Consider the following 14,566-nt stretch of genomic DNA (forward strand, 5'->3'; position numbering starts at 1 on the left):
AAAAACAAAAGGAAATGTTAACTGTGGGATGATTGAGGGAAGGAAGGGGAAAGCAGGAAATCGGAAGACATCTACCCTTGCCCTGGTGACAGGAGAGGAGCATGTAGCTGCTGCTTTGGTGGGCAGGAGAGGTAGGCTGTGACTGACAGCAGGAGGGGAAAGGTGCAGCAGCTAAAGCGGCAGCCTGTACAGCTCAGATCTGGAGAGGAGATACAGAGAGAACTGCAAACAGTGCCTGCATGGAGCAAAGGAGACCTGGGTGGGATGTCAGGTAGAAAACTCAAGCTTTCTTGTTAGATGAGTCAGAAATGAGAAGAACCCTCTCTCCGCTCAGCTGAGAGCCTCTAACCCCGTCTTGCCCTTCTTCAAGACCTGCCTGCTCCCAGATGGATATCCTATCTGCCCTTCTAGCAAATTATGTGTTCTTAAAAAGCCACAGCCCTTGTGTCTGCACAAAGCACAGCCTTCAATACATGTGCAATGCTTCCTGCAGAAGATAACTCAACATTACTACCACACACGCTAGAGTGCTTATCTTGTGTTGGACAACTCAGTACTGAAGAAGGACTGTCATAGCCAGGCCCATGGGCTCTGAGCAGTCGCCAAGGCTGTTTATCCCTAAGTCTGGCCTGTTTTTGTCTGAAGCTGCTTTTTCCAAGGACTCTGTTAGCTCAGGCTTCATGTGGGGGTGTGACACTCCCACCTCCTATGAAACCAGCTCAAAGCATTTGAAGTTTATGAGTCTGTTTATAAAGTTTGGCCGAGGTCAATGGGACTTGCTTGGCTGTTTTGGCATATGTGCCAAGAGGATCTACAGGGGTTCACTTCTGCATAGGTGCTAGGAGGATCAGTGTGATTTGTCTTTTATTTTCCATGTTTTATACATCAATGTGTATAATAGCAATTATTCTGTGTTTTTCTAATTCTGCCAGGTAAAGTACACTAGGATTTTGTGATACAGACAGACAAAGAGCAAGTGCTGTTCAAACCACTGCACCTTCCAGATTGTGACTCAGTATTTGGGATGGCTTTGTCTTAAAGGCAGATAGAGCTATTACCAATTTTTTTTTTTTTTTGTAGTCTGTTACTGAGCCTGGGCATGTGTAATACAGACCAGAGTTCTGCTTCAGTTTTAGAAGATTAAGGCAAGACTGCGTAGATTATCTTTGATCTACCAAGACTTCCACTGCTTAACTACTAAGAGCAAGGCTGCAAGCTAATAGCAGGGCTTACTTGTGGCCAGGACACGCTACTCCTTCCATCCTGGATATTGACTTCAGCACTGATTTAGTGGGCACAGGAATAAATTTTCAGCCATGCAATTTCCAGCTGCAAGATAGGTTTAGTACTAGATTACTCATCTGTGAGTATTTCAGTCATGGTGGTGATTTATTTTGCTGATGAGCTGATGCTCTTGTAAATGTGTAGGGCGGCTGTGCAAAAGTCATGGCCTGAGGTCTTTGCTTTCTATTTTTTAAATTTCATGCTGTTTACCTTGAGAATGAAGAATGAATGCTGTATAAAAGTGGCATGTCCTATGAGCCAGTATTACTTCATTTAGTGTATCAGCAGGAGCGAGCTGTTCCAGCAGCCAGGGTGCACATTCCAAAGCAATTAGAACAGTTTCATGAGTAAATACTGCTCAGCAGCTGATAAAATGCCTTTCAGATGTCTTTGTAAAACAGATTCAGGTGACCAGCAAAGAACTACTTTCTTTAATCTTTGCAATCAAATGTGAAAATACTTATTTTGATTTTAACAACTTCTTAATTTTAAAATTGCTGTGAATTGAAAGTAGTTAATTTGTTTTGTTAGAATAGCCTGCAACTGAGTCACAGGGAAAAGAAAAGGTGACAATCACAGATTTCCCACCCCTGTCTGCTTCCCCAGGGTCCCTGCCCTCTCAGAGCATAACTACACATGCAACTCATTTGACGCTTGGCTCAACAGAGAGGATGAAAACTTCTAGGGAGGAGGAACAAGCGGGGGGATGGAAACCATAAGAGGAGGATTTCCTCTGCCTATAAACTGGCATGTACATAACTGAAATTCATCTGGGAAGCTCAGCAGACCTAAAGCATGCCTGTTTGCTGCTCAGAAGGAGCAAGCTGCAGCACTGCTTCCCAAGCTGCTTGGACCAGCAAACCCCTTCAGTCCTCAGCTTTTCCCCATGTTTTTCCTTGTCATAGAGCTTTGAATTCCCAACCTTACAACTGTGGTGTGGTCTCCTCATAGGCCCACCAGCTCTCTGTATTCCCTAGCTGTGACGACCCCTGACCCAGAATACTCTTTGGGTACAAACATAGGGAGTTGGCAATTATGTACTCCAAGCCCAAAGCTAAAGATCTTTTTTCCAGAAACATGCTTTCAGAAACTAAACAGTCTTTCAGATGTGGGTTGGTTTGTTTTTTTTTTCTCTCCTGTTTGCCTGGTTTTCTTTCTTTCCTATCCTTCATACCTCTTGACAAGTGTTATTACTTTCTCTGGATTGATTCCTTTCTCCACATTGCCTCTTTGTGAAGGATGGATAGAAAACCATGGAGGGATAGTTTTCTTTCAAACACTTTTGCTTCTGGAGAGTGTTGCTGTGATGAGTTGCACGAGAAGGCAGGCAGTGGGGAAGTTACCTGGGGCTCCCCCTGGAAACTCCTAATGCAAGGACAAAGGAGGCCAAGCATGTGAAGAGAGAAGAGCACAAGCCCTATGAGTGAGGCCGAGCGCTGAGCCTGGAGAGCAAAAGGGAATGGAGGTGGGCCTCAAGCAAAGCCAGCTGAAGTTCAGCCTGGGCAGTGCTTGAAGCCAAACTCCAAATCTGTTTGCTTTGCCTGGGTAAATTAAGACCTGCACTTGGACACTGTGGTCCAGGCCCTGGCCAAGCACACAGACCATTAGCCTGCCTGACTGTGGGGAACAAGTCATCAGATTTGTCAATCTACAACCTAAGCCTGTCATCTAAGCACACCCTGAACTTTAAGTGTGTGCGTAGCCCTAGTCCCATTACAGCATTTGAAAATGCATCCTCACTCCAGTCCTTCATCCTGATGAAGAGAACAGGATTTATAAGAGATTTTAAGCATAAAGTTGCCTTTTTTTTCTGCACTGTATTGAAGCACGCAGATAGAAAATGTACACAAAGATCTGTTTAATTTCATTCACTGCAGCTAGCAGAAGTAGGACTAGCATTGGTTTGTGGTTTTTTGTGTTGGTCTTGTTCTGTTTTGATGTGGTTTTCCTGGGGAGTATTGTATGTGAAATGGTAGCATGAGAAACGCAAGTCAAAGAACTGGGCTTGGCAGTTTTCTGTGGACATCCTGTGGGGTGCTGGTGGCACATACCTGGTGAGGTTTCAGACATGACCAGCTGCAGGAAGATATTTCTGCTGCTTCTTGCCCAAACGCTTTCTACCCCGTGCTCCCCCTTGAAGCCTGCTTCCAGAACAGCAGCTCATGGTTGCGCTTGGTGGAGCCTGGTTCTGCTGGAAACCTTGGCCAGCTCTGTCCTGGACCTGGAGCCTGATGTGATATCTGGATACGTACAGTCCACTTTTCCTCTCCCTGTCTCCCAAGCCTGTATATAGAATCTGTATTTCCACATGGCCTTTCTTTTTTTTTAAATCTTGAGTTAGACTAAATAGGGAAACAACTGTTGACTGTGTTATGAAGCCTTATTTATGGCATGGTTGTCTTCCTCAGCTTGACTCAGTTTTAAAAAAAAAAGAAAAAAAAAATGCTTCCAGAATGAGGTGACTGTGGCTAAAGCTTTCCAAAACCTCTGAGGGCCTTCAACTCACAAGAAGTGTCCTAGTTTTGGTTTGCTGTGAGTTGAAACCTAAACAAAATCATGACCTCAACCTTATTTCCACCCCTGAGCTCCACTACATTTGAGGCAAACATACAGATTTTACCCAGACGATTTGAAGAGCTTTTACAGGACCTCGCTCAGTTTTAAAACCTTGTGGAAAAGCAAGAGGAAGCTTCTATAGTTTTACGTTTAGTTTCAAGCTGCAGTCAGAGCCTCCATAGTATTTCCTTGCTTTGGCTTGGAGAGGGATCTGCCTTGGCCATCAGCCAGCTGGTGGAGGTGTAGCTTTCAGGCCTCCCCATGGAGCCCTGCTCTCTGCAGGTCAGCAGTGCAGCCGTGGGCAGGAGAGTTGGGTCCTGGCCAATTTGACATGCTCTGTCCCTGCTGGGTAAGGATGCAGCAGGCCAAGACCCTAAGCTCCCAGAAGCAGGCAGAGGGTCTGTATGACCCTTGGGACCTGGTGCTTCATACCAGCATTAGCTCAGAAGGAAGGAGGTGTCTCCATCCCACAGGACTGGATGGGGAGGATTTCTGTGTCTCTGTTTTCTAATCCCACACTGAATGGAACAGTGCTGAAATCTGCTGTGATGTTAGCTCTGAGTCCTCTAACTCTCAAAATGATATTCAGACTCATAACTATTAAAATCATTACAGTAATTTTCACCTAGAGAGCATTACAGTACTCTTCAAACTGGGAATTGTTTTGGCTGAGGAAGACCCCAAAATCAGGCAGTGTTCAGATCGAGGCCTTTCTCTGTTTTCACAATTTTGACTATTTAAAAAAAAATAATCACCTGTCACGCTTCTTAAAAATCTATTAGTTCCTACCTACTCCAAAGCTCTCATGCTGGCATGACCAACAGAAGTCATGCAAGTGGGCCCACATGACATGCAGTGTAATTTGCCCATAGAGGAAGAACTTCTGAATTCCTCTTATATTGACTTATCCAAAATTCATGAGTTTGGATTAGAGTATTCTCTTGAGTCCTTTAATCACTTGCAACCTGGATGGTCCTGCTGCATCAATGTAGCTGTTTGGTTCTTTGCTGTAGGCCATGGTCTTGGCTTCAGGTACAGAACAGTATGATGAGGTCTGCAGTTTTGGGAGTCTGAACCTGGTGACCCCAGATAAACCTGACCTATGTCCCTGGTGTCTTGTGTGCTATATGGCAAAAGGTACGTCTTTCTGACTTTTAAACTTGTTGGTTTTCCACTTTGCTAAATCTTATTTTGAATAATTTCCTGGAAAAGGGAACCTTTAAAGCTGCTCTTTCACCTTTAATTTGGGCAAGTAGGCTGAGTGCTGCTAATATGACAATGCTTAAAGGGATTAGTTAGCATATTAACAGTTTCAGTCGCTAATCTCCTGTGGAACATGGGGTTTTGGAATTGAATAACTGCTGCTTTTCCTTAATGACCTTCAACTGCTGGTTCTGCATGGATACAGGGTATTTCCTCAACATCTGCATGAGACCAGCAAGCAGTGTGCTGAGATAATTCAAATGGTATGGTGCTTCCACAAAAATTAGTAGTCAGCTGAGGTGCTGAGTCAGCATTAAAGTCACCTTATGGAAGACTATACTGATGATGATCAAAAAAAAGAAAATCCTTCATGGTATGACCGTGTCTTCATTTCTCAGGGAAGCTGAGAAGCTTCTCAGTCTCATAATGCCTAATCACTTCTCATAACTCCTAAGTTAGAACAAGTAGCAAAAAACATTTTTTCTGAGTTTCTGCTTTCACTTCCAGCTCGTTGAGAAATTTATGCTTCTTTCACCCCCTTGAATGAAGATTTGGTCCATGTATTCATTGTCTCCATGGTGGTTTTCTTGCACTTGTTCTATGTAAAGCTAAGTAACTCCAGCACACACATACTTCAGCTGGAATGGTAGGAAGCTGCTAGCTTTTCCCATGTCCCAGATGCTTGTAGTTTCAATGCATATTCATAATAGGGATCTTGATCTCTGGGTTCCCATGAAACAGCTGCATGCTTCTCAGATGTGGCAGGTTGTGAAGCATAGAGTGCTGGAGGACAAGAGGTAATGTATTTGTGGTCGAAGAGGCACAGAGGAAAACCAAGTCAGAGCTCCTCCTTAGGAAATGTTTGCAAAGAAGATACTTCACATGTAGTCGCAGAATACTCATCCCATCTTTCCTCCTGTAAATGCCTAATAGTTTGTCCCATTAGAGAGACAGACATCTCTGGCTACTCCTTCAGAAGGAAGGTAATGAAGTTCAACAAGAGGATAGAATTAAAATCCTCAGGGACATTCAGTATGTTACACAGCCTACTGGATTCCCTTCTGTGTGCATTTCAGAGTGCTTGCCTCTAATCTGGAGAATGTCCTTTCAGTATCTGTTGGCAAATCACACCGTTTTTATTTTGGGTGAAGCTTTAACAGTTTTATTCAGTATTGATTCCCATTGCTGTTCTCAGCCTTAGTCTCCCACCACTTCATCTCCTTAAAGCTCACTTGTGTTCTAAAATATTTTTTTGGAAGCTAGGTATTCAGGGCAAACTAATAAAAGGAAGACTTTGCAGCATCCTCTGTTTAACAAAAGGTTAACAAATCCAAAAATAGCTCCTCAAAGCTATGGGCAATTTCAGGCCAGGTTTGCATTTTTCAGATTCTTCCTTTACCTTATTTGGCCATGCAAAATAGGATCCAGCGGTCCCTGGGGACTCGGCTGTGAGGAGATGGGGCTTTGTTAAGATGAAAGTATGTGCTTTTTACTTTGGAGACACATGGCTAAATATGGGCTGTGTTAATAACAAATGAGTCTGTTCCCTGGCAGAGTTACAGCTTCCCAACATCCCTCAAGTTAAAAAGGCAAATGCGCAGCAGCCCTTCAGCATCAAGCTTTGTGACTTTGACAGCGACTGTATTGATTGGAAGGTGGGGGGGAGCGGAGGGATGTGCCAGCATTGACATTGACGAAGCTTGTTTTGATTTCAGTGAGTAGTTTGGGTACAAGATAGCTAGAGTTATCTAAAACAACAACTTGAAATTAAACCAGTGAATGAAGCAGGCCAGAGAATGAAAGTTGAGTATTTTTTGTGAGCCAAGACTGTATGTCACCTTTTTTCTTTTTTTGCTGTATTTTTCCTTTTTTTTTTTTTTTTTAGTCCTTTTCCTGTGAACAGCTATTCTCCATCTGAAAAATACAAGGAGACAAACCATAAGACAGCCAAATAACATGCATACTTTTAGGGAATAAATATTGACTTAGGATCTGATATTGGTCAAGTGATACAATTGAGGTGTGCCTTATAAAATGTAGCTCTTGGGAAAGGAGCAGTATCAGATTAAAAAAAAACTCTGTTGGCTGAACACTTTATTTACCTATTCTCAAGTGTTATCTAAAATATTGCCCCTCAGTGCTTTTTTAGGTATGAAACCTGTTGATGCTTGGGCCGAGGTGAAGAGTGTAAAGTGGACAGTAATGGAGAAGCATAGACGTATTAAAGCATGTGTTGCATAAAGCATCAACTGTATAACCACTTCTTAAAATCTAACAACAAGGTTGGGGAATTCTTGCAGGAGCAAGGGGAGGGTGCGGCCAGAGGCTGCCAGGGAGCCGACAGGCCCAGAGCAGATGTTAGGAAAAAGGTGTAGGTAGTGAAACAGCTCCTACTGCTTGCTGCTTGGGCCCTGCTGATGGGACAATATAAGCTCAATCCTCATGCTAGTTAACAAAGAGATTTAGCTCCTCAGAAATAATTGCAGGCCAAAATCCTTATAGATGGTTCTCCGCTCACAAAAAAAATCTAGAAAAAACAGCAAAAATTTAACTTTTCTGTTAAGTGGGACTTCAGGTGAATCATGGAGGAAAGGCTGAGAGGTTAGGTCCTCATGAGACTTTGATTAGGAACACATTACATCTCAAGCTCAGTTGCTTCACAAGCTTAATATGCAGGTGATGAAAACGTGAATTGTCCAAGATGCTTTTTGGAGATATTGAAAACAAGACAGCCACAAGAGCTTGCAGGCATGCCGATGACATGGTGCATGTCAGTGCAGCTGCATCATGAATAGAAGCAGATGGGGGGGTTGGTTGCACCATGGCTGCAACCCCATCTTGACATCTGTTCTTGAGAAAGTCATTTTAAACTTGCTACAGTCTTCTCGTGTGTTTGTATATTACCTCCTGGATTGTACAAATGTTTTGAGTAGAGCTGGTTGAAATTTTCTTGTGAGAAGAGTCTTGCAGAAAAGGATTTACCGAAAAATAAAAATTTCACATGAAAAAGGAAAACTTTTCCTGGACAGTTACTTTGGGGTTTTCTTGCTCTCTCTGTTCAAAATATTTTTCCATGAAAAGAAGAGACGGATTTTAAAGTTAAGGAGTCTTGCCTTCAGACTTCCTGTGAATATTTATACTTTGTGGTGGGATGGAGGAGAACACTGATTGCCAAAGTGTTGTGTGGATTAAAGTCTCAGCAGACCTCTGAACAAGTGAAGTGTTACAAAACCTCTGTTATTTTTGATGTGAATGACATTCTCAGTCTTTTTGTAAACGGTTTTGAAAGCCAGAGAGCAAATAGCTCCAAAAAAGCCAAGTGCTGGCTTTCTTACTCTAATGCATTTTCATGTCCAAAGGCAACATAACTTTACTGGCCACTGATTTTTTTCTTTTTTTCTTTTTTTTTTTTTTAGTGCCCAGGTTTGTACCTGAATATTTGTAGGAGTGAATGACTTTGGTTGGAGTTGCAGGTGGCTCAGGACTATCTCAAGTTATGCTTGAGGCCTCTCAGGCTCCACACCAGGATTAGGGACTTTCTCCAGGAAGTTTTGCTGCAACTTTTCATTACAGCTGGTGCTGTTTTTACACCACTGTTGCATGATGATGAGCTGATATTAGGTGACTGCTGAGGACTGATTTCACTTGTCTGTATGACGGTTATAACTTTGAAATGTGTCACCTGTTCAGGACCCTACTCTAGACTGAAGTCCTGAGGTCACTGCAGAAGGGGCGAGTGAAGAACTGAGAGCTGAATATAATCAAAGGCCCCTTAAAATGGTGGCTTGTTTTACTCCTTATGGCCAGGTATCCAAGGTTAGTGATTTTGACTAGTTCTTCTGCATTATATCTAAAGACAAGCTATAGTATTTTGATTGGCTCTGTCTTCTCGTGCACCCAGAGACTGTCAGGAAACTATATATCTGTGCAAAGGTGGGGATGCAGCAGGCTTGTGGCATTTCACAGGGGAAAGACCTTGGTAGGAGCCAACCATTCCTCTAGCTTGGGCAAAGCGTGCCACAGAAATGAAACTGCTTCTGCAGCCCCCGTGGGCTTTTTAGTGAGTTTCAGTAAGGTGGTTATCAGATTTCTGTAATACTAATGTTATTGCTGTTCATGCTGCCTTTGTTTTGACTCCGAGCACCGCCCACGTTCTCAGAGCGTGGAGATGATTTGCGAGGCTTTCTCAGCGCTGGCTGGTTGTGCCCACGTACCGAGGTACGATGGGACAGGGCTGGGATTCATGCTTGAAATGCCTGGTGCATACCGACAAACCCACTCCCACTGCTCGTCTGTTTGGAGGAGGCATCAGCAGACCAAAGGGCCCTCACAGCCTCTGATAAGTTAATTACTGGTGGCTTAAATGTTTATGGGGTGGAATGTGCCTCCCATTCAGCATCTGACCTGTGCTGAGAAGCTGCCTTTGACGTGTTGTTTCATGGGTGAATGGTTTAAAGTGTCTGTGCACAGTCAGAAGCTGTTTGAATGATGTGTCATCAGTGCTCCTTTATAACACTGAGGCTTAGTTAATGTCTGTTTTAAAATATTAATAAGCATAGTGCGTTGGAGCTGGGCACATGAGGCAGGCTTATCAGGCATAAGGGTTCCTATGAAGCAGCCATGTAGCCCCCTCAGAATGAGTATTTTGTGTGTGTGATTGCACTGCTGCTAATTACAAGGCAGTCATTGTTTATAACCTCATCTACTCTTCCGGCTTCCTCTTGGAAGGATGGGCATGGCTCCATCTCCCCGAGGCAACCGGAGGCAACTGCCGTGGCTGATGGTGGTTGGCCGCACCAGCCAAAGTATGATACTTGAGAGGGGAATATCTGACTTGGGACGCAACTCCTGCTCTTCAGACAGTCCTAACTGAGAGTAGGACAGGGAGGAACAGCCCGTCATGTGGAAGGGGAGGCTTGCAGGATGAGAAGGAGACTGAGGGAATGGGGTCTTGTCCAACATACCAAAAAAATAAAAATTCTTCTGTAGTACAGTAGAATATGAACTCCAAGCAGAATAGTTAATTTGAAACAACTTTGTGGATAAATGAATGTTAGGTTCTTGAATATGGGAATAGGGTTTTTTTCAGGAAATGAGAAGAAAGAAGGGAAGCATGCTTTTCCTTTGGAAACAATAGTGCGGGGGTTGGATTATCAGATAGCAGCTGTATTGATGCAGGCACAATAGCTGTCTGCCAAGAGCATGCAGACAGCTTAAGGACGAAATTGCAATGCTCCCAGCAAACACTGGTATCCACTGTGGGAGGCATTGCTGATGGCCACGGACGAGTCCCTTCCCAAGTGGAAGGTTTCTCCAGCATTGCAGCTCGACGTGATTGGGAAAGTTTTGATGAAAAGGTTTTCTGTAGGAGAGAGAATGCAGTTTTACCAAAACTAAAACACGTTCTATGAAATTGTGGATCTTGGGGGAAAAAAAAAATTGGCAAAAATTGGAGTGATTAGTTTCCTTTATTTGACTTTAGCTGAATAAAATCAGAATATCTCATTTTGAAATGTCTATACCTAATCAATCATGTTTGGGGAAAGTGGTATGTTTCATTTGGTTTGTTAGAGAGTATAATTAACCCAAACTTTTTTTTGATATTTTAAGATGCATTTGAAAGTGAAGAAAAGAATGTTTGAGACAATGTTTCCCTTGACTGAAATCAGAATTTTGTATCTAAAAGATTTTTATTGGTCTTAACTTAGAATTGGGACTTTTTCAGCCTTTCATTCTTGTTAAGACTGAATAATTCTTAAACATCACGATGTCTTGTGAGAACAGAAACTGATTCTTGACTGGCTTATCTACAATAAAGTATTTAATTAAAATATCTACCTAACTGCTAAAGAGCCTTCAGGACACTAGTCTTTTAATTATTTCATTTAGGCTGCTAACCTCTAAACTTTAAATAGCATCCCCCTCTCCAGTCACAGTGTTTCGCCAAGAGCTTATTGTACCACGTGGGAAGAAGGAACAGGCAGAGGAGACATAAGCAGCCCAACGTCACCCAGCACATCCGAGCTTGACTTGGTTTAGACTCCCAGGAAGAAAAAAAAATGGTGCAGCACCAGTAAGCTGTGCAGGATCAAAACCCCCATCCATGTTAGTGATCACAGAGGGGCAGATGGGAGCTAGCTTTTTGTCAGTGTGACTGTACTAATGCTCGAGTGTCCTGGGCCCCTTGTCTGCCATCGCTAGCTGGTGGATCCACCCGCTCTGCAATGTCTCTTAGGGGAAGAGGGAAGGAGGTGGCTGTAAACACTGGAACACTGCCCGTGGGAGACCCTGCGGGTCTGTGACGTGCCTTCTCCGCTCTTCTGTGAAAAATGACGTTTGGAACGGGTTGATAGTTATATTGTTGTTATTGCAGAGCACCTGTGTACAGACCTCACGGTGCAGCTCGTGATGGGTGGAGCTGTTATTTTGGGCTTTGTGCACGTCTTGCTGCTGAAAGCAGAGAGAGCAGCAACCTTAATGGAGACCAGAGCCTCTTCCAGAGCTGAACCCCGGGGGAGCAATGCAAGCATTTGCTAGAGGTGTTGCTGGGGAAGAGGGAGGAGTGGGAATAGGACTCTCCTTAGTAGCTTCCTGCAACATAAGGGAACATACATACTTAAAAATTATCACATTCGTGGACACCTCTGTCTACTTGATATGCTCGTTGTCCTCAGAAACGTGGGAAGGATAACGAGGACGCTGGTCTTCTGTTATGCTGTAGTGGTCCAGGAGGATACCACGGTCGGATGGAAAAACCATGAGATGAAAAGATTCAAAGTATGTTTTTGATGGGGAAATGAAGTGTGAGAGACAAAGCAGGAGTGGAAATGAGAAATCCCTGACCGGCATACCTTGCTTTAGAAGGAGTCAGCGGAGGCCCCCTCCCCAGCAGCAGGGCCACAGGCCTCCAGCAGATTGGAAAATGATTATGGACTGAGCGTTAAGCAAAACACAGGGCCTGGGAAAGGGCATGTTCTTCAGTGGGGTTTGAGAGCTATTTCCCTCTGTCTATTCTTGTCTTGCATAAATATTCTAAACTGGCACCAGTCTGTAGCCAGTTGCAGCCAATGTTGCATATTTCACATGTACCAGTTTTTTGTAAATGTGACTTAGAACTGCTCAGATCTGAAATTTAGGTTTAATTTTAAAATGGGAGGGATGGTTTATAAGCCTTCGTGCAAAAGGAAATGTTTTAGTACACGGTTATTTTTAAACATGTTTTGGCATTGCGAAGTGATGCGAATCAAGCACTGATTCTCACGTTGTACCTAGAAATAAGAAAGGCTGTATGGAAGAGTCAAATAACGCTGACACTTAAAAGGTTAAACTAGCAGCAAAAAGAGGGTTAATGCAAGTAAAACGTAACATGATTTCTAAGGATGCAGAGCTGTTTGATCAGACCTGCCACTGTGCCTGCATGTCTTTTTCTGCCTGAAAACTCTTTGCATCTGTTGTCCAACTTTGGTTAAGTGTGATAGAGGGAGGAAGGTACTCAACGTAATTAAATTTTGCCAAGGTTTATGAAAGCCAATGAAAGAGTGGAGAAGCCATTGCTGTCCCCCAGAGAGAGCTTAGAGGTGATTCAACCTTTCATAGGCACCAGAGAATCCATGCAGGGGAGCCCTTGTGAATGCCTCTGCTGCAAGGATTGCTATCCCCCTGCTCAGGCTTCATCAGCCCCCACTGCCTTGGGAACTGCTTCTAGTATAGCTAAGAGATCCCTGTGTAGCAAGAGAGGAGCACAGGCAGTGTTTGAAGAGATGTGGAGGTGCTATAAGGCTTTGTAAAAAGCAATTAAAAAAAATAAATAGAAGCAATAAAAAGCAAATAAAAAGAAGCAATTAAAAAGTAAGCAGCTCTGTGCATAGTCAGAGTCTGTCGCTATCCCTACCTGCCTCCCTTGCGTCTGTGGCTGGGGGCTCCGTGCACTTGCCACCACCACTTTGTCACCCCACCAGTTGGGGGAGAGAGAAGCAGCCAGTCACTTCCACCTTTGTACTGGGGGTAGGCTCTACACTTTTAGCATAATTACAGAAAATATTTGTAGTGGGATGGTCATCCAATGATGTGCTGGGCAGACCCCTGTTTCTTGGAGAATGGAGATGGTAGAGTGTGGCAATGGTGATGGACAATGTCACCTCCATGCAAGCCCAAAGGTAATACATACCCAAACTACTATGAACACAGAGCTAAGATTGCTCACTTGTCTGAGCTCATATCAGCAACATGGCAGGGAGAAAAAGTTGTGCCTCTAGCAACAATTGTGAAGTCAAGATGTGCTAATTCCCACCCTGGGGATTGTTGCATTAGGTTATGAAGCGGTTATTAAATTGCAGAGAACCTGCTGGACACTGCTTGCTGTCTGCAATTATAGACGCACATTATTAAGTTAATGAGTATCATTAATAGTAATTCTATGGCCCACGTTCTGGGGAAGAGGCTAGATTTAAGGCTACTTCTGTCTTTCAGAATTCTGTAACTGTGTAAAAAATGAAAAGGGGGGGAAGAGAATATGCCTTTTACAAGGTTGCATTTCACAGATGCAAATTGTAACATGTTTCTGCACGCTTTTCGTAGTACTGCTTTCCCAGTACTAGATGGTGGAGTTGTTCACTGGACCTGCTAAGGAGAAGAGCTATTTAGAGGTCCTGCATAACTTGACACTCAAGCATCACATTGCAGTGCTCTGTATCAGAGCACTCATTTCTTCTTGCCATGGGAATTGGCCATGGTTGCTTTCAGGCAGTATGTGTGACTGCAGATTTTCAGTGGGAGAGGACAACTCTTTGGGAGGGGTGAAAAACCAGCACATTCTCCACCCCTTATTCCATACCATTTACGTCATGCTCAGGTTCCACACTATTGAATACATCCTCATTAATCACACACACACCCCCTTCCCATCCTTCGATATAATACACAGATATCATTCCCTTAGTCTATGGACAACCCCTGTGAAATGTCTGTAAAATGTCCATAAATGCCCACAGAATGTTCATTGAGTTCATGTAGTCTGTGACTTTGGGTTCCATCTCTTATGGTGGTCACTCAGGTCGGGAGAGGTGGTGTGTTGCGTGGAGTTACTGGGCACCAAAGCCAGCTCAGGTCAGGTCACTGCTGCACTTGCACTGCTTCTTGTAAGACTCGTCCTCCACTGGTTCGGGTGGTTCCTGCTGTAGTAATTCCTATAACATGCAACTTGAATCCCAGGTTGCAACAATTTAAAGGTATTTCCATTACAGTCTCCACCCTGGTCCCTTTGGACCAGGTTATAGGGTTTAGCATTGCAATGAATTCCTCTCCTTGCCCCTGCTCTGGCTTGGACTTATCCACAGACTGCAGCCCCTTAGGGGAGTACCTGCTCCAAGTGGAGCCTTATCTATGAGCCCCAGTCTCTCCAGGGGTACCCCTGCTGCAGCATAGACTTATCCACAGTCACTTTGAGATGCACCTGTTCCAGCATGGCCTTCTCCATGGGCCACAATGTCTTCAGAGATATACCTGCTCCAGCGTGGCCTTACTC

The sequence above is a fragment of the Pygoscelis adeliae genome, unplaced genomic scaffold (assembly GCF_000699105.1).
Source record: "Pygoscelis adeliae isolate BGI_AS28 unplaced genomic scaffold, ASM69910v1 Scaffold124, whole genome shotgun sequence".
NCBI lineage: Eukaryota > Metazoa > Chordata > Aves > Sphenisciformes > Spheniscidae > Pygoscelis > Pygoscelis adeliae.